General features: G+C 42.7%; 1 protein-coding gene across 4 annotated transcripts in view; it reads right to left on the bottom strand.

Annotated features, from left to right (window-relative positions):
- Window positions 1-23,395, bottom strand: part of tln2a (talin 2a) — an 88,289-nt gene extending 64,894 nt beyond the window's left edge. For 3 of the 4 annotated variants that reach the window (XM_004067398.5, XM_020699875.3, XM_078944599.1), the window contains exon 1: window positions 23,167-23,379. The gene's annotated coding sequence lies outside the window, so the exon portion shown is untranslated. Of the gene's footprint in view, window positions 1-23,166 lie in introns of all 4 variants that reach the window. The other variant, XM_078944597.1, reaches the window with a different exon arrangement.
- Between the last annotated feature and the right edge of the window lie 278 nt (window positions 23,396-23,673).

Here is a 23,673-nt window from a genome sequence, read left to right as displayed (position 1 = left end):
ACTGAAGACTGTTATGATAAAACAAAAACTAAGAGGAGATCCCAAATGTAAACATCAATGCTGCTTGTTTGACCGACAGGCTAAAATGGGTATGTGTTTGTATGTGGATGGACGGGGGAATTGACTTATGTGTAATTGAATTATCTCTCTCCTTGGAACCCAAACACCCACCCACCCCCCACCCCCCATCCCCCCACCCACCCCCCATACCCTCTGGCTAGACTTCTCACTGCAGAATCTGCCCTCCAAGGGAGTGCTGAATGGTTTCCTTGTATAGAAGAGAGACGGAAGGGGCTCTGTTGTGTGTCTGTCTGCGTGCATCACCCGCACCTATTTTGGTGTGTAAATGTGGCTGTGTGGTGTTTGATTTCAGGAGATTGTCCATGCCTAAACCACATTAAATAGGGAATGTGGACACTGACCTCCCAACTCCCTTAACTTCTTATGGTAATTGCTATGGAGCAACTTTATTGCAAGTGTGCTCTTCACGTGATATGCCTGGAGGCAGCTGTTCTCCAGATGTCATCAACTCCCAAAAGAGCAGTGACAAATAACTGAAGAAAATGTACCTTCAAAACAAAGGATAAAAGGGATCGTGCCACTATGCGTTTTTGAGAATGCCTGGGGGTTGTGAACTCGAAAGCTTCCAGTAAGACAAAATACCTTCATTCGCTTTTACTTTATTCAGATAAAAACACAAAGTAAAATACAGACCCTTTGATATAAGCTGATGTACAGTCTCTCTATTAACAGTGATTTGCCATGGCTTATTTGGTTACCCATATTTTAACAGCTTTTTCAATTTTATAGTTATGATCTTTTTGGATAAATGATGGCCAAGTTCTACTTCAGTCAATACATTATTTTCAGTCTATTACTAAATAGTTAGAATGTAAATCTATGCACAGATTTAAAAAACAAACAATGTCCCTTTTAAATGGAACTAGAACCTTTTTTTCAAAAAAGACCCTGATGTTTGCTGGAACTTGCAAAATCTGCTTGGTTAGTGTTTTAAATCTTGGTATCAAAGGGTAATATTAAAGTCCCGTTTCTATCAAATTTTGATCCACTGTAAGAGCATTCCCAGTGGTCATCTAATTATGTTTATGCCTTTTTTAAAGCAAACATCATAAACCTATGTCGTTTTCTAAAACAGTTTCTGCAGAGTGGCAGGGGTTGATCTGAAAATCACCTCCAAGTCGTGAGTGGAAGTAAACCTCCGATGAGATCCCATCATCCCTTTACACTCTCCTCCTGCAAGCTTACAGTCCCTTCCAACCTCAAGCTGACATTAGCAGTGCAACAAAAAAGGTGAGTAATATTGGAGCGATACAGCAGTAAAGATGGCAGCTCAGACAAGGAAAATTAAGACATTAATGTATTCATTTGTCTGCTAGTAGATGCATAAGGATGGAGCGGTGCATGGACATTAAATAATATCCATGTACATGATAATATATTACGTTTGGCACACTAAAAAATTTTTTTTTTAATTAAATCTTGGTTATTTTCATCTTTAGTTCTTCTCCTACACGGAAGTAAGATGACTCGATCTCTGAGGCACTGGCATTCACTCATTGTAGATGCTGCCCATTTCATGACGTTAACTTATAGCCTGGCTTGGCAGCATGTCTGCGTCTCGCCGATTTTAAAAAAAACAACATCCAAACGTTTGCAAAGATGGATGTGCATATTGTGCATTGAAAAGGAAAGCCTTTTTGCCAAACACTGCCAGCTCCTTTTCATGGGATCGGAGGGACTGTCCTCAAAGTTTAGGTTTTTAGAGGAATAATCAAAAATGCGTGAATTGAACAAAGTACCGCTTTGGGGTTTCTTTTCAGGAGGAATGAACATTATAGTCCACTTAAAAGCTCAAAAAGATTATTTTGCATGATATAAGCCCTTTAAAAACAACAAAAGCATGATATTCATTTAAGTGGGTCTTTAATGGAACCTGTTTAAATATGGTTTGCTCAATTCATTTTCTTTTCTAGAAACAGTTGATGATTAAGAGTGCATATCTAGACAAGTAGACTAAAAAGATAGAACAATAAATCCCCTTTCACACACCACCACATCCCTCAAGTCCATTTATTTAGTCCAGATCTCAAGGATCCATTTAGTTAATTGCATATGGAAGTGTGGTAATAATCTATAGCCATGCTGAAAGACAGCATACAATTAGTTAGTGGGCTTCATTCAGTCAGCACCTCATGGCTGAGAGGTGCAGTTTCCATGATTTAGGACTTCGAGTCCTTCTATGTGAAAAGTGGCTGCATCCTTCAGGATGTTTTTCCTTTGTGCAAAGCCTCTAAAAATTCCCTGTGTTCCCTTGCCTAAACGTTTCAGGCCTTTTCGGAATCAATATAGGGTTTAATATAGTTTGCAGATGATGGGATTGCCCTTGATAGCCACAGGGATCTTGCAGGAAGCATTCTGTTCCCCCGTAATGACTTCACTAACCTAGCTGTCTTACTGATGTGCTTCTGTCTTGAAGGATGTTCCAGCCACTGATGAATTTTAGAGGATTTGCTTCATCGTGCTGTGGAAAGCAATGAATTTTATAGATCTACTGAAGATTTAGAGCAAAAATGTAGGCAGTGGGTCATGGACTCAGCACAGGCAGTTCCAGACTCAAGACCTTTTTTTGTCCAAGAAAAATGGAAAGATTTTATTTCCTGCATGTTAAAGTTATTTACAAGCATCATTACTTTAAAAGAAAGATGTTTTGTTGTTTGGATACATTGCTAAAATGAAGCAGTTTCTTGCCTTCAGCAAGGAACTCGAGCCCCAACCCCCTTTCTTTGTAATGGGGCTATAGAGTGTCAACATTGAATGGGTAATAAATCAGGTTAATATAATGAATTCCCATTTTTGCTTCAGCTTGATGTGTGAAATCTGCTTTGCGCTACAGTTGTATCAAGCCCTCTCTCCTCTGTAAGTGATACAAGTTGCCTCTTCGACCTGAGCGCAATCCAGCTGTGCAGCTCTTGTTTGATGTTCTGGCATCATGGTGGGTAGTTTTATTAAAGGCTCATTGTTGGGGCAAAAGAAAAATGTTTCCCAAGCACTTTTTTGTAATTTTCATCAGCACTGAGGGGTTTCAAGCACAAATCAGAGAAGTTCAGAGACTTCCATAGAAACGTGACACGTATTAAGCTACAGTTTTTGTACAGTTACATTCTCCGCTCAGAAATTGCTGGGAGCTCTGTACTCACAAGGGGCACCGAGCCTTCATTAAGGTTAGCAATACTTGAATCTGGGCCAGACAATATAATGTTTTGAACCACTTGTTTCAACACAGACAATACTTCCCATGCAACCTAGTTCTATATCTGACCATTAAATAAATAAATATTTTACATTTTTTTATAACACAGGACTTTGGCTGCAGACTGTTCTAGTAAAAAATGAAAGAGCAAGCAAAATTAAGCAATTAATAGGATCCAGTCAGCAAACTCAAAATGTCATCTTGCAGATGTTAAGAGATAAAAACTAAATTTTCATTTATAAGTCATAAATTGAAGGTATATGTCATGGTGCAGGGTGGCTTGAGAGCCGGTTGGACCCAGACGCAGAGGCGGAGGCATGAGGATCAGGGGCAAAGGGGTTTAATGCGAAACACAAACGAAAAGCGCTGCAGAGCAGGATCTCAGAACTGAAACATAACTCACTGTGACGTGGCAAGAGAACAAGGAACTTGGCATGACAAGACGAGAACACCAGAACAGGAACACTAATGGACCAACACAGGAGGAAGGCAGAGACAAGACTTAAATACAGACAGGGCAGACAAGACACAGGTGGACACGATCAGGGCTGATGGGGACCAAAAGAAGTAAAACTCAAGAAAACAGACAAGACAGGAGACTTTCAAAATAAAACAGGAAACAGAAACAAGACAGAACAAGGACCAAAAACAAGACAAGTTCAAATCATGACAGTACCCCCCCCTCAAGGAACCGCTCCGAGGTTCCAAAAGTCACATGAGGGGGGGGCCCCGGAGGATAAACCTCGACGGGCACAAGAGTCCAGAGGACGGCCGGGGGTCCGTGCCGTCCGGCGAGGCAGGTCCGGAGGACGGCCGGGGGGCCCAGAGGTCCGGCGAGGCAGGTCCGGAGGGATGCGTGGAGGAGTCGTCAGGCTTGGAGGCGTCGTCAGGCTTGGAGGCGTCGTCAGGCTTGGAGGCGTCGTCAGGCTTGGAGGCGTCGTCAGGCGTGGAGTCGTCAGGCTTGGAGGCGTCGTCAGGCGTGGAGTCGTCAGGCGTGGAGTCGTCAGGCGTGGAGTCGTCAGGCGTGGAGTCGTCAGGCGTGGAGTCGTCAGGCGTGGAGTCGTCAGGCGTGGAGTCGTCAGGCGTGGAGTCGTCAGGCGTGGAGTCGTCAGGCGTGGAGTCGTCAGGCGTGGAGTCGTCAGGCGTGGAGTCGTCAGGCGTGGAGTCGTCAGGCGTGGAGTCGTCAGGCGTGGAGTCAGGCATGGAGTCTGGCATGGAGTCTGGCATGGAGTCTGGCATGGAGTCTGGCATGGAGTCTGGCATGGAGTCTGGCATGGAGTCTGGCATGGAGTCTGGCGGGTCGGGCCAGCAGTCAGGCTCTGGCGGGTCGGGCCAGCAGTCAGGCTCTGGCGGGTCGGGCCAGCAGTCAGGCTCTGGCGGGTCGGGCCAGCAGTCAGGCTCTGGCGGGTCGGGCCAGCAGTCAGGCTCTGGCGGGTCGGGCCAGCAGTCAGGCTCTGGCGGGTCGGGCCAGCAGTCAGGCTCTGGCGGGTCGGGCCAGCAGTCAGGCTCTGGCGGGTCGGGCCAGCAGTCAGGCTCTGGCGGGTCGGGCCAGCAGTCAGGCTCTGGCGGGTCGGGCCAGCAGTCAGGCTCTGGCGGGTCGGGCCAGCAGTCAGGCTCTGGCGGGTCAGGCGTGGAGCCGAGCTCAGGCGGGTCAGGCGTGGAGCCGAGCTCAGGCGGGTCAGGCGTGGAGCCGGAAGTGGGGACCGGTCGGGGTTCCGGCGGAACCCCCCTGGAAGCCGGGACGGGTCGGGGCGCAGGCGGCACCCCCCTGGAAGCCGGGACGGGTCGGGGCGCAGGCGGCAACCCCCTGGAAGCCGGGACGGGTCGGGGTGCAGGCGGCAACCCCCTGGGAGCCGGGACGGGTCGGGGTGCATGCGGCAACCCCCTGGGAGCCGGGACGGGTCGGGGTGCAGGCGACAACCCCCTGGGAGCCGGGACGGGTCGGGGTGCAGGCGGCACCCCCCTGGGAGCTGGGATGGGTCGGGGTGCGTCCGGGACCACCACTGAACGTGGTTGTGGTGCATCCGGGACCACCACCGGAACATGACGGGGATGGGGTGCATCTGGCACCACCACTGGAAAGCGATGTGGTGCGTGCCGGACCACCTCTGGAACAGGAAGGGGACGGCGGGGACGGCGGGGACGACGGCGACGACCCCCCCTCAGGGCAAGACGGCTCCCTGTGAAGTCCAGGTGGCTCCCACTCCAGGCATACGAGGCAAACTGGGCCTGGTCGAAAACCCAGTAAGACCTCGTGCGCTCGGCTTCCTGACAATAAGCCTCTAGGAGCTGCATGTCCCGCTCTGCTGGGTCCAAAAAATATGGTTGGTCCATTCTGTCATGGTGCAGGGTGGCTTGAGAGCCGGTTGGACCCAGACGCAGAGGCGGAGGCATGAGGATCAGGGGCAAAGGGGTTTAATGCGAAACACAAACGAAAAGCGCTGCAGAGCAGGATCTCAGAACTGAAACATAACTCACTGTGACGTGGCAAGAGAACAAGGAACTTGGCATGACAAGACGAGAACACCAGAACAGGAACACTAATGGACCAACACAGGAGGAAGGCAGAGACAAGACTTAAATACAGACAGGGCAGACAAGACACAGGTGGACACGATCAGGGCTGATGGGGACCAAAAGAAGTAAAACTCAAGAAAACAGACAAGACAGGAGACTTTCAAAATAAAACAGGAAACAGAAACAAGACAGAACAAGGACCAAAAACAAGACAAGTTCAAATCATGACAGTATATGCTTAAATACTTAATCAATGGTATTTTTTAACAGTTTGTACAAAAGTAAAATAATGCATACAATCATGCTTCACGTTCTCCTATATAAGGAATAAAGTTTCCACAAGATGAATTACACTTTTTGGTTTTCTTTGGCCATCATAAGAACATCCTCATGTTCAGTTTAGTAGGTTTTTTTGTCTCAGTGTGGGCCTTCTTGTGTGTGTGTTGGATTTTGTCCAGAGCAACCCCCTCAGACTTAGAGGAAAGACTTACAAGGACCACAGTTTTCTTTAGTCATGTGAGGTAATGCTTCTTGATCTTCTATCAAGAGGTTTTCTTTAATTCGAGTGCTCACATTCTGTTCCCCTTGGTCTAGTCAGCACTTTCCAGTGATTCATTCCTTGGTTTATTGCTATTTAATCTGTGAGATGTTTTCCTCTTATGCACTGAAATTGGTTCAATTCAAAGCTCTTTTAATTAAACCCATAATAAGCATTTATTACAGCTAATTATAATAAAAGTAGACAGAAATATCAATAAAAGGTAATTAGTCCAATTAGGGCCTGTGGCAACAGCATTGTTTCCATGTTTACAGGTCATGCTAGGTCTGAATTACATTAGCTAAATGTTAAAGGAAGATTGGCTCACACAAGTTGTCTAAAAAAATCTATTCTCGTTACAACTCTTCTTTACAGCTGTATCTGTTTACAAGACATAAAAATAAAACGAAAGCTCAGCTGCACTAAGCCCAAAATGTAGAATGACGGCATGCCTGCTAGTAATTCCAAAAACTGTTAAACTCAGTGTCATTCTGTATAGCATAACAGGGCGTTCTCATTACCTTGAGATGGACTTTGCTGGCAAATGCACATGTTGATAGCAGTGGTTGCTACCAAACCGTGCATGGAGATGAACAAAGGTGTGGTCCCCCAACCCAATGGTTTGTAATAACTGTTTAACATTGGAGCTTTAGCTCCAGAGTTAACATTCTTTCGACTCTTTAACCATTTACGCAATTAACGCAATTCCATTGAAATCTGAAGCAAATAAAGTGTTGCTTATTCATGTAAAGCCAATTTTCTTTTCATAGGAATCAGCTGACACATGTCAATCATGTAATAGTCAAAGAGCTCCGGTGTGTCAAAGAGCATGTTTTATTTAGGCGTCACCAGCGACAGCTCCAATGTGATGCTATGTTCATAAAAGGCATGTGACACATGTTTAACAATGTGCTAAAAGTGCCATGTTCATACTTGTTTGCAACATGTTTGTAACACATACAAACAGTGCAGGGATTCTTCTTCTTTTTCAACTACATGTCCGCCACTTAGAATTGGAAGAGGTTTGGTGCGAAATGTTGAAGCAGTGCAAATCTCATGAATCTCGCTCCAGGCTTTTTCTTTCACAGATATATTCTGATATTTCAAAGACTTTGTGTCCTACATTCCTCACCAGGCACAAACTGTAATTATTAATTTCTCCTCCATTATCAATTTTCAAACGGTTGGCACTTCCGTGAATGAAAAGGGACGCCATCTTTTCATCACTACTAAAACTGAGTCCCTGATTGGTCAAATTTTGACTTGATTTAACTTTTAATAGCTGAGTGTTTAGTAGGTAGAGCCCTAAAATACTCATAGAAACTTGTGTTGCGACGAGTGAACATGCGAGTTTTGAACGCAGAAGCCAGAAACATATATTAACATAGACTTTTCATTGGATGCGGTTGCTTGAATGCGCCATGCCGATGGCGTTGTGATAGTAGCTTTAAAGGGTTAAGCCAGTTTGAAGTCACATTGGTAAAATGCCAACCCGACTTATCTGAAATGCAAACGTTAAACTTGTGTAGTAGCGAGTCTTTCCTAGCCAAATCTTAACTAAGATTTTTTTTAAATTACATAAAATAATAGAATATCTGAATCGCATTAGACCAATATCACTAATGAAAAGAAGCCTCCATAGCAAAATATTCCATAATACATTTCTCCTTTAAACGCTTGGTAAATGTGTAAAGCTGATGTGCTTTCTTTCATAGTCATTAGGACAAGTGATCCATAAAAAAGAAAAACCGAGTTGTGTAGCTGTCTGCCCATTTATCTTTTACAAGCTACAATAAATCATCAAAGGCTCATTTTAAAAGCCATGTCTCAGTCTGGCAGCTCTGCAGATTAGAACCAACCAACCCTCCTCTTGAGCTGCTGATCTAACCTTCTTTAGCATCTCAGCCGCCTGGTTATGAGAGTCCTATGACCTGCTCATTGACTGGACAGCTGCTAGTAGGCATTTAACACTACATTACTGTACTTCCAGCTGAACTGGCTCAAAAAATCCAATACAGTAAAGAGATCTACTTTTCAGCACATTTTAATTAGAGAAAGTGGCCTTATCTTTTTTCACTGCAAGCTTTTGCAGTCAGTGTTAGCTCATGTATGAAAAAAAACACTTTAATTTAAAGGATAACCTAATATTCAAACAATTTCCAAGAAAGTAAGATAACCAAGAAACTTAAACTGATTTATAAAGCAGACACTCACTAGAGAGAGGAGAGAGGAGGGGGGAGGTGATGGGAGGTGAACCCCTACACCCTTAACAGGGTTGTGACTGTCTGTTATGGGTGAACAATTCAGCCTCTCTAAGCCCAGTTTGTCCAAGCTTTCTAGAAAGTGAATGGCTGACCACCTGCTTGCCAGCTCTATTGTTCGGAGCAGACAGAAGCCACTCCCATCTCACCTCAAACTCTTCAGTCTGAATGGTTTAGTAAGTCGAGCAGCAAAAACATTTAAGAGTGATGACTGCAGCCCATTTACAGTAGCCGGTGACTTTCAAGTCAGCCTTCAATAAAATCGTCTGCAAGGTCTGGTTTACTTCTAATTTCTACTGATACCATTGAGAAATATTTCATCAAGATGGTAAAAAAAAACACTTATTACAAATTGTAATGTGGTCCTATTATATCTATGTAATTGGTAGTTGGTGTGCACATTGAAATAAAGCCTAGAAAACCTGTCCCACTTTGTCTGTGTGGCTGAGTCTCAGTCAATGTGCTGATACTCGTGAGAGCCACGGGAAAGAGAAGATGAAACGGAAATAGAGGACAGAGAAATTAATAGAAGGCTAGATAAGGCGTGCAGAAGAAAAAGGGAAAGAGATTGAGTTTAGGTCTAAAAAAGAGTGGTGAAGAGGCAGACGGGAGGGGTGCCACTGCCCCTTTGGCTGGGTCAGCAGACTGGAGCTGCTTCCATGACCGCTTATCTTAAGCTGGTATACCACAATCCCCCCCAAAAAAAAGCCCAAACACAAGAGGAAAGGAGGAGACCAGCTTTTAAAAACTAAAAAAAAGGCTGCAAAAAATGTGATTCTTTGAAAATAAAAGCATTTATACCAGCCCAATATATTCTATTAAACTCCTGCGGCTTAAAATACTCGTTTAACAACCTGTAATTTTAAAGAAAGATGCATTCACTGAGTTATTACTCAGTTAACTATCTGGAAAGGAATATGTAAAATAAAAAAGGCATTACAAACAAGCTGATTTTTAGATTTGTTTTAGTAAAATAATAGATCACAGTAAATTAATAAATTCTTGAATTCTGCTTTGAGGCCTCTTGCGTCTCTTCTGCTATCTGTACTTAGGCGTCCTGTATTTACTGAGAATTTCTCAGGCAAAAGATTCTTTTCAATGCCATTTCCAGTTTCAGCTTTTTTTTTATTAAAATAATGTGATGCACTTTATTCGTACGACACTGAAAGAAAGAACTGAACTATATGATAAGATCAGTAGACACATAAAAAAATGCTGAAAAATAAGAAAGAAGGTAGTCATCTGATCTGGGAGAAACTCCCCTGTAAAGCACTTAGCATACAATTAGAAGATCCATCCATCTTCTTCCGCTCAGCAGACTTCCCTCACCTCGGCCACTTCCTCCAGTTCTTCTGGGGGGACCCCAAGGTGTTCCCAGGGCAGGCGAGAGACGTAGTCTCTCCAGCGTGTCCTGTGTCTTCCTGGGGCCTCCGCCCAATGGGACATGCCCGGAGGCGTCCAGGAGGAATCAGGACAAAACGTGAACTGACCACCCTGAACTGGCTCCTCTCAATGTGGGGGAGAAGCAGTTCTACTCAGAGCTCTCTCCGGGTAACCGAGCATCTCACCCTATCTCTAAAGTAGCGCCCAGTCACCCTAAGGAGAAAACTCATTTTAGCCGCTTGTATTCGAGACCTCACTCTTTTGGTCATGACCCAGAGCTCATGACCATAGGTGAGAATTGGAACGAAGATCGACTAGTAAATTGAGAGCTTTGCTTTCTCTCTTCACCCCAATGGACCGGTACAGCGACCGCATAACTACGGACACTGCTCCAATCCGTCTGTCAATCTCATGCTCCGGTTTTCCATCATTTGTGAACAAAGCCCCAAGATATTTGAACTCCTACACCTGAGGTAAGAGCACTTCACCCTCCCAGAGAGGCAAACTACCTTTCTACAGTCAAGAACTATGGCCTCAGATTTAGCGATGCTGACCTCATCCCAGCCGCTTCACACTCGGCCACAAACTGCCCCAATGCATGTTGGAGGTCCTGGCTCGCTAAAGCCAACGGGACAACATCATCTGCAGAGAGGAAATCCTGTGGTCCCCCTCCGGCCCTTGGCTGCACCTAGAAGTTTTATACATAAAAACTATGAACAGAACCGGTGATAAAGGGCAGCCCTGCCGGAGTCCAACATGCACCGGGAACAGGTCTGACTTACTGCCGCCTTTGTGCCCCAAGCTCTTTCACCAGTCATACAGAGACCGGACAGCCCTCAGAAAGGTTGCTTGGACCCCATACTCCCAGAGCAGCCTCCACAGGATACCACGGGGGACGTGGTCAAACACATTATCCAAATCCAATTAGAAGATAAACTACTTTATTCATTACCAGAAAATACATCTCTATTGTTTTTTTGTGCATGTTTTTGTGCTCGTTTGCAGATGCAAGTCATTGCATTTCTGTCCAAATGCAAACCGTTATTTCCATTAACTGTACACATGGATGTAACTGACATCTACCATCATACCTTTAAAATGATGAGAAATAAATGGTAGGCTGCGGAAAATGAGATCATTCTAAAGGGCTCTCATGCATAAACAGTGTGACAGACTCTGTATAAATGGATAGGGTATGGAGGAAAATGTCATTCCTTCATTTGGTTTGCTTTCACAAATGCGAGTCTTGAAAAAGAACTAAAGCTTGGAACAGACCAAACTGTCAAGGAAGAAAATGGCTAAAAACAGCTCCTTTGTTAGCAGTTATATCTGAAATCTACCTGGATGAATGAAAATCTACACAAACAAGCTGCTTGTTAGGGAATGATGTTTGCTGAAATGAAAAAAAGAGCATTAAAAAAAAAAAAGTAATCCAACCACCATTTCAATAGGTGCCTTCACCTTCTCACTACAACAGTTTGCTCACAAGACCTTTTTAATAATTCATTAATCTTTGGATTCATGCTGTGCTGGTTGGCTTCCTATTCATAATGCACTGGGTTTGGTTTACTGATGCAGTTTAGACTTGAGTGAAACACACCAGTGTATACTCACAAGTGAACCATATCTACTCTAAGATGGATCAGTTTGCTTGTGTTGCTCTGCATCCCAGCTAAGGTTAAGCGTTTGTACTAGTGCACTCTGATGCACAGCAATACCACTGCATGGAAAATGAGAAGAAAATGGATCCATCAGTAACTACTGATCAGTATGGTTAGGTTTAAATAGACTATTTCAATGCATTTTTCAGTAATCAAATCAATAAAGGTCTTCTTTACTTTTAAAGCAGTCTTGTGTTTTTGCAGAAACAAACAGCGTTTCATTCAATTTTTCAAAACAAAAATTCATTATTTAAAAAAATGTAGCTAAATCAATATTTATATTTAAATTGAATCATGTTAAATTCAGATTGAACTGTGAGCTTGGGGTTTCAAGTCAAAACGGTTAAGTCCTTAAGCAGTGACATCTGCCATACTGACAAGAAAGGAAAAGAAAAGAAATGAAGAAGAGAAGCAGTCGGTCCTCCTTGTTCCATCTAAATCACATAGGGACTGGTGCCTGGCCTGCACCCAACAATTATAAAATAGAAATGTATATGTGCGATTTATGAATCGCACATAACAGAGAAAATTTCCTATTTGAAATCTACAGCACCTAATCCATGGTGGCAGAAGATAGTTTGGTTGAAATTATTGCAGATGAGATTGTAAATGTATAAATTCAATAAACATTTCCCTTTATGAGGCAGACTGCTGTCTGCATAAAAGCACATTCTGGTGGTAAAAGCATGTGTAAACTCATCATCCTTCTTGGCAGATAGTAAACCAACAAAAAAAGCACAGTCACCACCATCATGGGAGTAGATTACTGGCATCATTTCATGCAACATGAGTTCAACCTTTCAGTTTTTAGGCAACTTTAGGTAGCCATGTCTAAAAAAGCCGCAATAATCAGTCAAAGAATCCTTCAGTCCTGGAAGACGGTGAGAAAATAGCAGAATAGCCTTGAGGGGGTCCATGTGAAAAATACAGAATACTGATTCCAAGACATCTAAACCAAGCAGTGTGCATTTGCCTCAATTGCTGCTCGATTCAAAACAAGTTGAAAGGAGGATGTGAAATGCACAACAGCATCAAGTATTCTACACAGTCAGTTTGCAGAGGAACATTCACCTGCTCCCACTGCTGCATGGAAATACAACAATTCAGTCACACGGGGAACAGATGAAATCTTTAAAAAGGCAAATCCCACCTCTCCATTGACAGTTTGTAAACTGTGTTTTAATGTTTACAGTGCAGTTTCTGACGCTGGACCTGTGCATGAAGGCTCCATACAGAGAAAACAGCAGTACGGTAAGTGGCATTAGCGCAGCAACCAAGCAAACATTAATGATCTAACTAAGAGTATGACTAATTACAACTAAGTCAGTCTTTAGACAGAGTTTCGTGTTCAGGAACAGGTCGAGTATTTTTTCTGGGGTCTTTTTCTGCTCTGCAAAGTTAAGTAACAAGGCTGTGTGGACAAGGCTGGCATTTTAGCCCGAGTTCAAAAGTCGGTTCATCCAGCAGAGGAATCCGACAATGCAGCATTTGTCTCTGTTTCAGCAACAGAACAATCTCCCTGCACACATGCTGAAATGAAACGAGAAGCAGCTGCAACAATATTACAGAAAAAAAAAAACAACATTACAGAAAACAGGAGGAAGCTGTTTAATTGCAGAGTAAAGACAAAGTTAATTTACCAATCTAAAAAGCATTTCTTATTTTGTAGCAATGTCAAAATTTTCTAAAAGGCATCAAATCCTGAGTTTTTTTTAGTTAAATTAAATAAAAAACACAATACCTGAGGGTTATCAGTAAGGTAAAAAATCCCTCATTTTTATTGCTTGTGATAGGCAAGTTATCTAGTACAAATAATTCTATGTTTGTGAAGTAAAGTGTCATTAATAATATTATAATCCATTGACTGTGTATGAAAACTGGACTGAGCTACCCCCTCCCACCTCACGTTACAAACAAGCCGGTACCAAAAACCCCAAATCCCTGCAACCTTTTTTAAACATGTTCTTGCTGATGTTATTTTTCTTCATGATACGTTTGCTGTAGTGCAAGTGATTCAAGCCATAAACTGACCAATCAGATGCCTTCATAAAAGTAGGTGACCTCGCGTTAAACGTTTGAAGCATGCGATTGACAGATTCTCCCCCCACTATTTGGAAGGGGTGTGGCCTTCTAACATGCTCACTCCGGATTGGCACAGAAATGTAGACTCGGACCGACACGGACCAATCACGGCTTACTGAGGACGTCTGGTTCCAACATGACGATGAACATATATCGGAAAAATGGCGACTGAATTGACTTCATTCTGTTGGAACTTGAAGTAACTTGAAGCATTTTCTGTTGGTGACAGACATCTCACTCGCTCAGTTCAGTTCTCTCATACAGTCAGTGTTCTGTCCAGAAACAGCAGCAGCCACACATGCAATCACATCCACTTTTTATTGTTCCACAAAAACCTCTGTGCACTTCCCTTTGTTTTTCAATTCTAACCAAGCAGATGAAATGAATCGAACCTTTTCAAACACACACACAAAAAACACACATCTGTCAACTGAAAAAAAAAAGACAGAAAATCTGCTCCAAACTGGTTTCCAATAAAAAGACAAAACCTTTTCTGCTGGGAAAATAAATTGGACCAAAACAGTTAATTAAGGAAAGTTCATTCAAAGCAAAATATAAGATTAAGCGAAACAAATCATGTGACCCAAGAACAGAAAAGTTGTATCAGAACAATACAGTTGTTAATAATAGCAAATGTATTCAAACTTAGACGCAGTCATCTTGTTAAGCAAACTGTCAAAAGCCACTTACACCAGGGAGACGACAGCAGCTACTTTACCATGCGTAACCTAAAAGAGGTAAAACTGCAGCTCATGTGTATTTGTGGACAAACAGAAGGTCCATGCATCTGTCCATCACCAAATCCAAGCGTTTTTGCTGGTTCTACCACAGTCGCTAGAATAATTGGGAGGTTGTCAGCTGTCGAACAAACAAAAAAGCAGACCTTTTTTATATCAATTTGTCACAATAGCTCAAACGAACAAAGTTTAAATGTATTTAAGTTCTTCTCCAGGCCACAAAGTCTCCAAATTGAAACTCGATTCACAGAAGCAGCCCCCTTTCCTCCAAGCAGAGTGCCATCAATATTACACCTGTGTATTTCTCAGACAGTATTATTACCCATCAACCAAATAAAGCCAAATTTATCCAAATGGTTAACGCCAAATCTAACACATGCCGGCTTTCTCAATTACAGAAGATCCACCAAAAAATAAATAAATAAAAATTCAGAGTATAGAGCCTACATGGCAGTGGGTTCCTTTTTTTTTCTGTCCCAATTTCTGCTCCGAGCGCCTGGAAGGAGTCCCATGCACTCTCCCCTAACTAATAAACAAAGAGTGGTTTTCCTTATATAGCTCTACACAACCTCCATGACTTGGGAGCGAAAGTCTGATCCAAACAGAAAGGTTTCGGCCAAGGGCACGGTGCACCGACAGTACGATTACATAACCCCCAAACATTAACAGCCACTTAAAGTGCCATTTTTGGGGTCAGCCATTTGGAGAATTTTGCAGCGTCAGGTTGGATAGATTTCAGAAAACTGCAAAGAACAACAAAATTTAATACTTAAAAAAACAACAGAAGTACATTATTTGGAGCTCAATTGTTATCTAAATAAATACACCTCCTTCTTCCAGTTTGTGATCAAAAGTTAGAACTTGTGAAGCTGCTACATTTGTCACATTTTTAATTAACTTTTTTTCTTTACTGACAAAAAAACACTAAAAGACAAGACACACAATATCTTTGTGTTGGCAGCACGGGGGAGAAAAATATTTTCTACTTCAGTTTCTGTCCTTTTATGGAGAGTAAATATAAATGACTTGGATATTGAGGGAGATCGTCATCCAGCACTCGGGGAAAAAGCAAATCTGAAGGTTTATCAGTTCCTCAAAACTACTTTTGTGCAACTATCAGTAGCAGTTCTGACTTCTATTTTGTTACATTCACTTCTCCTGGCACCCAGGTGGCCTTCAGAGGGGGTTACCCCTGATGGAAATAGGTCCCAAAACATCTGAAGCAAGAATTTATCCTTAAGGCAAAACCAAGAATAGCTTCCCTCAGCTGCAGGAGAAGCAAAAGGGGTGGGGTACATTTGCAGAATGCTCTACTAAACAAAGTTGTGAGCAGACCCTCAGTCATTCCTGGGGAATTCCAACACTGAAAATCTTTTTTTAAAGAAGCAGCAAAATCTCAGAGGCAGAGAACTTGGATAAGAGAACCACGGGTTGAAATGGCAGCATTTGTTCTTGACTTGGGTAATAGCTTCACTTACAACCAGCTGCTGAGGGACCCCCCAGAGGAGCAGGGCAGACATCAAGTGTCTTCATCTCTTCAAAAATGAACGAGTGGGACTTAGGTTTTCATTGCAACCCAGTGCGTGGATGCACACATTAAGTGTACTCTGGGGCTGAAATCACCGTTACTCAAGATCTTGGCACAAAACCTGGAATATTCAAGAACAAATATTATTAGGCATTACCAGCCTGTTGAGTGAAACAGAGCTAGGTATTCCACTTCCTAACTGCAGGCTGTGACTCAGTCTGTCGACACAGCTCTATGTTATAGGGTTCTCCTGTGACCTCTAAGAATCTAAACTCTGTGGTCAGATTAAATCGCCTTAAGCACAGAGAACAAGTGAATGAATGAGGAAGATTTTTGTCACCTAAAGAAGATGGCGATTGAGGAGATATGTGGAAATTACAGGGTGGCTCTTCACACGTGGTTTGGACAAAAGGGCCATCTGGACACTGTTCGCAGCACAGTGTGCTCAAGTGCTGGGAGCAACAGACACCTGATTAGGTTTCATTTCTGCCCTGGTGACTAAGAGGCATGTGCCTCGAGGTGGCAACCATAGCAGCGAGGATCTCTGCCAGAGACGCAGGCCAGTAATAGCTGAAGAGCAACCTGAAACAGAGAAGATTCCCTTTCAGCAAAGGGTTAAGCTGATGGTCCAATTTAAGCAAAACCCCTTAGGTTACGGGCTGGAGCTTCACCGCAAATCTCGGGTTAGCTCAACAGTTTGTAATCCAAATGTTGAATTCAACACAGCTTTAACGATTATTTGTTTCCAGACTCTGCTTCATTAATAAGAGCATTGAAATGAAAGTATAACTATGGTTCTATGCATCCTGCATGGTTGCCAGAGGCCCTCGGGCCCTTCACACCTTTCCAAAATGATGACTAGAGGCTGGGCTTCATGTACAGACCTGCAGTATAAGAGAACAATTGCAAGTAACTGTTTTGTCTTTATTTATTCAACCTGAATACACACAGAACCAATAATTCAATGCTGAAGAACACAGCTCTGTGATCAAAGGCATTCAAATAATTTTATATACAACGATTGACCAATGATCGAATGAAAAAAAAATTATGACCATCCAAGATATTAGGAGACACTATAAAAATAGTAAAAGAAAAAGCAGTTAAGGGTCATTTGAAAACAAAATCGAGGCCATGTGTGGGCATTTCTCAAATTTGATTTTTCTTGAATTTCCTTTAGATTGAAGGTGTGCCATTTAAGCCTAAGAACAAACGTGCATTTGTCCAGTACCATGTTGACGACTAAGTTCAATAACCTTTACATGAAGTGAGCCAACCAACATGTCTGACCTTGTTTCATTACATAACAGCTTTTTCAGGGGGAAAAAGAGCCCATCTGCAATAATCAATAGTTCCTGGCCATTGCTGCATTTTTAGATGGTGCTTGTATACCACCACACTTACAGGTACTGCTTTGTCAGTTTTTACTAAGACCACAGACGGTTAATTGTACACAACCTCAAGACTTCCTGGTTTTATCAAGAACCTTAAGAAGCTTGCTTAAGTGATTTATTTTTCCAAAAGATACATATATGTATATCAGGCAGCAGTGGATGCAGTTTATTTTGTCTTGTGTTGAATGGGAGGAAATTGGTGCTGCATTTTATGCCGTCTTTGTTTAAGTTCACAAACGGTGCTCTCAGGAGTAAACTAAAAACTGAGGCAGAGCAAAGTGAATGGAGAAAAAGAGAAAAAGAAAATACAGTTTCAACAGCTGCTCACTTTGGGACAAAATGTATGAGCTCAGACAAGATAATACAAAAAATATAAGGCGGCAAAGACCCGCTGATCCACTGAGTATCATAGACATAGAAGTACTTGCATTTCTTAACTACACCACATTTAACCATGAGATTTTCCACCATTTTTCAGGGTTTACATGTCTTCATATTGGGCTATCTGTCCCAATAGCATTTAAACTGGAAGGCTTTCCCCTTTTGGTCTACTAAATATTCATGTCGAAGTGACGCCCACTGGAGTTAATTTGCAAGTGAACCAAGATCCAAGTGTTTGGTCCACATCTGACTTTTGGTGAGCTTTCACATTCGCCAAACAAAGAGGACTATCCAAGAAAATGAACTCAAGTAAACCCTGACTCTGGGGACAAATGCTGCATTGCACTTTGTTTGATAGGGTTACAGAAGTCGTGATGAAAAAGCTCTTCTCTCTATTAAAAAAAAAAAAAAAGCACAATATATTCTGTTAGAAATATCAAATTTCCTATATATTTTTAAGGCAACACTTTCAATTTAAACCCAAAAAGTTGTGGTGTTTCTATGACAACCATCCAGGTTTTTTATTTTATTTCAAACTGCTCATGCTCAGAAACTAGTGTTTTGGAGCAGCACGTGATCTGAATAGTATCAAGGTAAAGGTCTGTGTGTGCCGAAACACATACAGAGAAAGAAAGAAAAAAAAAGAAAAAACAGCAGGACTACAGTTGCTCAGTCTGCAAAGCACACTTCTTGTTTAATTATTAACCTTAAGTCATGCTGAGTATTTTAAACAATTTAATTAGTGAGGCCCAAAATGTGCAGAGAGATTGTGTGGTTCCAGCAGACTGCTGCTGTGCCAGAATCCTCTTGTGATGCAATCTTAGACGGGATGGTGTAGGAGGCAGGCAGTGAGAGCATTGTAGGAGGTGGGGACAAAAGACAAAAGATAGATAGCTTTGGCTGCATTCATGCACGCAGCATTCAGACCAGACCCCAAAAACCCATCATCAAGTTGTGTAAATAAATACCATCATTTTTCTCTCAAAATGCATTTACACGTTTAGACTTTTATGGATGTCTTCTATCAAACAACATATTTGGTCAAAATCTTATCACGTGTCAATACAGTGATTTCCTATCAGTGTTTTCAAGCCCAACATTAAGAAAAAGGATCAAATGCTTTTTTTTTGTTCTGTCTTATGTCTCCAAGCACTATACCAATGGAGACACAGAGGCCTTTCTCACGGGAATTCCAAGGCGAAATCTTGTAGTTTGACTCTTGTGTTTAAGGTTACACATGCCTAAGGTGATCACAACAGAGTATGACATTCCTAGATGGAGTTAACTTGAACTAAATTAGAAAAATGTGTGTGCCAAAGCAGTTTGTGCCAAAAAAATGTGTTTATCTCAAAGTTTAACTGATTGAAACAAAAATATTGTACATTTTGTTGTCCTGTATATAATATTATATAATGTTTAGTTGCATTTTCTTGTGATGCAGTCGAGTTCTTGATGCATTATTCAAGACAACAAGAGAATTTCAGTTTGCCAGTACCTCTGATCCCCATTTTTCTATACTTTTTGGAAAAAGGCGCTTCAACCAATTTCCTGTGAGTAACTTAAAGTGCCTGACCTTTTCCAAATAGTTTCATAAAAGGCTTTTTCACTTGGCCCTGACTAAGCTCTAGTTACTGTCAATACCAGACAACACAAAAACACCAGATGCATCGAATAAATATTATAAATGTAAGGACATTTACCATACATACGCTAGATTGTTTCTTTGGCAATAATCACTAAAAAAGTATTTTAAAATGTAACCCCTTAAAATGGTGCCACATTTGTAAGGAACATGATTTAGTGGGATTAGCAGGAGAGCTGAATTATGTAAATTGATGATGTTTTGATTTTGTAGAAGCACCAGGATGCAAGTCATTAACTGCTTTTGTTCTTTTGATGCACAGAATACAGTAAGCTTTTAATTTGGTAAAGAAAATGTCTTCATGCATAAGATCTGCCCATGCACACACAAAAAAAAGAAAGAAAAATCTCCCTGCTTTATCACATTTCCAGAATGTTCGAAAACACGTTATTTTCCATTAAAGAGCAAAAATGGTTTCGCTTGCATTTGTTTACCAATATGCAAGCTACAGATTTCTTCTATGTTTGAATCGCCTCATGAAATTACATTCATAAAGCCCCAGATTAAGAGCACTACAGTGACACGGTTTATAAACATAAGTGTATGCGGTTAATCCTTAATCTCTGACCTTCCTCTGCCAATTTCTCTAAAACATGATGACTAAAACACTCATTTTGGACCATTATCACCCAAATAATCCAAACTACAATAATTACTTTAGTAGAACTCAGATGCTTGGTTACCACCCTCTAAACCACCTCCAAACACATCTTTCAGACTAACGAGATCCATAAAACATGGAATTATCTCCAGGGTCTGAAAGAAGAAAACAAGTCGACAAAGACCATCTGAAGTTTAATAACCTTTTAATTACTTTGGAGCATGTTCTGAACCTTTGTTACTGCAAGTGTCCCCCAGTGGTCTTTTAATTATATTTATAACATTTTTAACCAAAATCTAAATTCGGTGTTGTTTTCTAGGACACAATTTCTGCAGAATGGCAGTAGTACATTAGAAATTCACCTGCAGGAGTTGTGGGCAGGACTTTTAGTGAAGAGTAAGCCCACCCTCTTCCCCCATCATCAACCGTTTACATGCTCCCCTGCCATCTTACAGCCCCTCACAACCATAGCTTAACATGACAGATGTAACAGAAATGGCGAGCAATTTCAAAGCAATTTCAGCCGTACAGTTGAGATCCAGATTCCAGCTCAGACAAGGAAAACGAAGACGTTCATGGATCTATTTGTCTACAAGCAAATGCATCAGAATGGAGCAGAGCAGGGAGCTCGTGGCTTACCGTTGTAGCTTCTATGTCACATCTACAAGTCTTTTTAAACTGCTTTTTTTTGGTCTGCTCCTGATTTTGAAGATTTTAGGGTTTTGATTGACTGATTATGACTGATCTCGCTAATCCACAAACAAAATTCAAAGTGGCAAATAGATCATGAGTACCAAGGTTGGGCAGCCCTTGCCTTACTTGGACACTCCTTCATGAAATAGTAATGACCTAAACTGCACAAGCCAGCCATGCCTCTGCAAATCTGACCAACATGGATGATTAGACACCTGACACTTGTTTTTTTGTGTTTCTGACAGCCAAACAGGGCTACCTGCAGGAGTACAGCTGCCTCCAAACAGAATATTCCCTCCTCGCCTGTGAAAATGTCATTATGGCTTGCTCATCGCTTCCTCTCGGTGCCCACCAGACATGACAGAGGCTTGTTTTCTTGCAGAACAAAGAGACAGATCAATAAATTAGCCATGCGTAGCTAAAGAGCAACCCCGCTGAGATTGCCCTTAAGGGTCCAGGCATTTCTCACGCCACACAACAACGTAGATGAGTATAAGAAATATATCCACATATTTGTTTGCATTCTGCAGAATCCTGTTCCTGTTAATCCAAGTTAGCTGTGGTGCTTTTTACACACACAGTCTCCGAAGGCTTCCTCTGATTTACCACGCTTCCCGTAAAGTCATCCCTGCACCTTTTCACTTTAAGAGCTCCCCAGCAAAGAGAATCTGTTGATGATTCTGCTTTGAAAATTACTAATAGCATAATGGATGCATAAAAGCTATCTTCAAAAGGTCAGTGCAGTTAGTAATGGGAGAAAAAGGCTCCTGACTGCTAGATATGTCAAGAGAGCCAGATAGAGTTTGGTCAGTTAAATAAATGATTGGTGCTGTAGCCGGTGGCGGAGCTGCATACCAAGCAGGTGCAGAGGCAGCGGCGGTGGCGGCTGATGGCAGAGTTAAGCGTGAGGCTCTGGAAAATGATATTTTCACACAGATGAAACAGAGTCGTAACCGCGCACAGATGAAGGCGCACAGGCCCGGCTCATTAGACAGGAGCTGCCATTTTGAAGGGACACATTTGAACATGGAACACCTTAAGGTGCTGTGGCCTCACCCGGTGCTGCTTGGATCTTCCTCGCACACTCAGCTCTACTTTTTAATGCGTTTGACTCCCACTGAAACACGATCCTGGCAGCCTTGCAAATGGATGTAAACACAGGAGCAGACCTTAGATACACCTGGAGGATGCGTTTCAGAATGGGAAGGAGTGCACTTGATCCCAGGGCATTAAACAAACAATGGATCTTGGAGTCTGTGAAGCCATGCATCTTCTTATGACAAGCCAAGGTTTACACACCAGGATGGGAGAATGTGTGGGGTATGAGGGGGCTTTAATGGGAGGGATTTTTGCCCCTGAAACTGCCAAAGAGACTCAATCACTCTACAAACATTTTACAGGCTGCTCCCATCTCACATGGCCCGTCGCTACAGCTTCCCGGTGGACTCACAAACCACGCTCGGGGCACTGGAGCTGTAAATTCAATGGCTGTTGATGGATCAGCAATACTAGTACCCATGAAAGGTATTGATCCCTGTGCAGAAACTTGGCACACGTGGAGGTAATCAAACACAGTCTGTGGCCAGACAGGGGGAGGGGGCTCACATGGTTTTCTGTAGTAAGAGCAGCATGTGATCTGAGGAATTTTCAAATAGGTTTGAAAAGGGGAAAAAAAGGGGTGTGGCAGCCAGCTTAGCATCCATCTATCTATCCTCTCCATTCATTCTCTGCTGGAGTGGACATGCATTTGTTTGCATTTCTCCTTACAGGTTTGCTGAAGGGGGTTGCAGGAAGAAAATGGGGTGTATGCTCTGGATACGGCCCCAGAAAAGGACGCTTTCTATTCCGTCCATGCACGCAACAACAATGATGGGTCAAATCAATTATCCCAAAGCAGTCGCGCGCCTCTCAGGCGCCCGTCTCCAAACTAAACTAAAGTTGGAAACGATCGCCTTTGGCATTGGTGGCAGCTTGACTGACATGGAAACATGGCGGAGGCTTTTTTTTCTCTCTCCTCCGGCCGGGGCGCAGTGCAATTCCCACGAGCAGCCTCTCAGTCCGTGAACTCTGCATGCTTCTTTGACTCCCCACGCTCACCGCAACGACTGTTCATGCGCGTAACCCCACGGCGTGAAGCGCAGAAGCTTTGCCAGATCATGGTTACGATTAAATACCCCCAAACTTACCAAAAGACCCCCCGCAGCGTAAAGTCCCTTACGATGATAATATTGCCAATCATCTACAACAAGTTCCCCGTTTTCAATGAGCATCACAGCAACTTTGGGTAAAAATGTATGAACCAGTCCTGCAGCACAGGAGAACCCACGCGGAGACACAGTTTGGGTATTTTCTCTTTCTTTTTTTATGTTTTCTTTAAGCTTGGCCGCATAGCAGGTCAGACAGCTCCCCGTCCGTCTGCTGGCTGCGGGGGAGATGGGCACGATAGAAAGCCGATTACATGATTTCTGCACGCTTACCTCCAGATGCTCTACTAGGGCACCAACCGTCCGAGCCAGCCCCGGGGAGACGCGCATGAGCCGGCGGAGAGGCTGCCCCGCTCCCGGCGCTCAGATATCCTGCGCTGCTCGGGGAAATTTCCGAGTGTCCGGGCAGCGTGAGAGAGCGGCGGCTGCTGCCTGGATGTGTGTGTGTGTGTGTGTGTGTGTGTGTGTGTGTCTGTGCGTGTGTGTTTAAACTGGGAGTGGGACGAAACGGAAATGCGTCATCAATAATGGCCGTTTTGTAGTTAAATGAACGATGGCTCTTACTACAAATACGGTTTAAATTGGTTATTGCATAGTTTATTCAGCACCAAACGGACCAAGACACTAAATTAAATTATTTATTTTAACATTGTCCTGCTTTGTTTTAATTGAAGGTTAATATTTTTATTTTTGCATAAAGCTGCCTGCAAGACTCTATTAGTAATAGATTACATTCAATAGATGAACAAAACAAAATAATTTAAAAATCGACCCGTAATT

Source organism: Oryzias latipes, chromosome 3 (genome assembly GCF_053564925.1).
Source record: "Oryzias latipes strain Hd-rR chromosome 3, Olatipes_Hd-rR_3.1".
In the NCBI taxonomy this organism is placed as follows: domain Eukaryota; kingdom Metazoa; phylum Chordata; class Actinopteri; order Beloniformes; family Adrianichthyidae; genus Oryzias; species Oryzias latipes.
The sequence above is the reverse complement of the archived record's forward strand: the minus strand, read 5'-3'. Positions and strand labels throughout refer to the sequence as shown.